The sequence below is a fragment of the Odontomachus brunneus genome, unplaced genomic scaffold (genome assembly GCF_010583005.1).
Source record: "Odontomachus brunneus isolate Ranch 3 - 2012 unplaced genomic scaffold, Obru_v1 Obru_scaffold_319, whole genome shotgun sequence".
In the NCBI taxonomy this organism is placed as follows: domain Eukaryota; kingdom Metazoa; phylum Arthropoda; class Insecta; order Hymenoptera; family Formicidae; genus Odontomachus; species Odontomachus brunneus.
The window spans coordinates 136,720-137,606 of NW_022639769.1; the positions used below are offsets into that span (position 1 = coordinate 136,720).

General features: G+C 36.8%; 1 protein-coding gene across 1 annotated transcript in view; it reads left to right on the top strand.

The window, feature by feature from the left end:
- Positions 1 to 289: 289 nt before the first annotated feature.
- The window catches only part of LOC116853424, a 2,725-nt gene continuing 2,127 nt past the window's right edge, over positions 290 to 887 (top strand). Inside the window, exon 1 of the mRNA XM_032834501.1 lies at positions 290 to 541. The gene's annotated coding sequence lies outside the window, so the exon portion shown is untranslated. The remainder of the gene's footprint in view (positions 542 to 887) is intronic.

Genomic DNA, 887 nt, shown 5'->3' on the forward strand with positions numbered 1-887 from the left:
ATTATTTAAATGCATTTAGACGCTATGGACGCTATGGACGTAGAGCATACACTCGATTTTATACTCTCAAATTTTGTTAGACTGTGTTTCGAACGGCCTGAGGGTGGAGAGCGGCCGGTTCGTTGTGCGAGATGCGGATAAGTGTCCGCTCGCCGCGTGGAGACCGCGAGCTTCGTCGCTAGCAGTCCGCTATCCAGCGGCCCCGTGAGATGACGTGGGGTGCAAGTGATCCACGAAGTTCTTCGGAGACGGGAGTCTTTGGCTCCGTGTTTTGGTGGGTCGCCGACTCGAATAAAGCGAGCCAGGGGGTCAATTGTATAGTGAAATTCACAAAAGTGAGCTCTCACTTGATTGAATAACTTTCATCATAGTGAAAATGCGATATTCATCACGTGAGATTGCTCGGAAAGAAATTCCATGTCGAATTGTGTTAAAAGTGCATCTAAAATGTAAAAAGTGTGCAAAAGTGTGTTCTCTGAAAATATCGTAACCAACATTGGTTGTATTTAGCGATTTAGCGGTGATAAGAGATCAGTGAGCGGTCAGTGATTATTTGTCTTTACTGATAGAAATTTAAATCAATTGCTTAATCGTTGTGCTTATACATGTGTGTTCGCTGAACGCACTTATTTTTGAGTGATGGACTATATTCTCTTTCTTTTTATGGAAGAAAATATGAACGACGACGATAATAAAATCCAAAAGAAGAATTTAAATATAATAAGGACATTAAGGGATACCCATTAGATATCCCAGATAATACATTTATGAAATTGTATAGGTTAAATAAATAAATAATTTCTTATTATGAAATATATTTACGTGTAATATATATATATATATATATATATATATATATATATATATATATATATATATATATATAT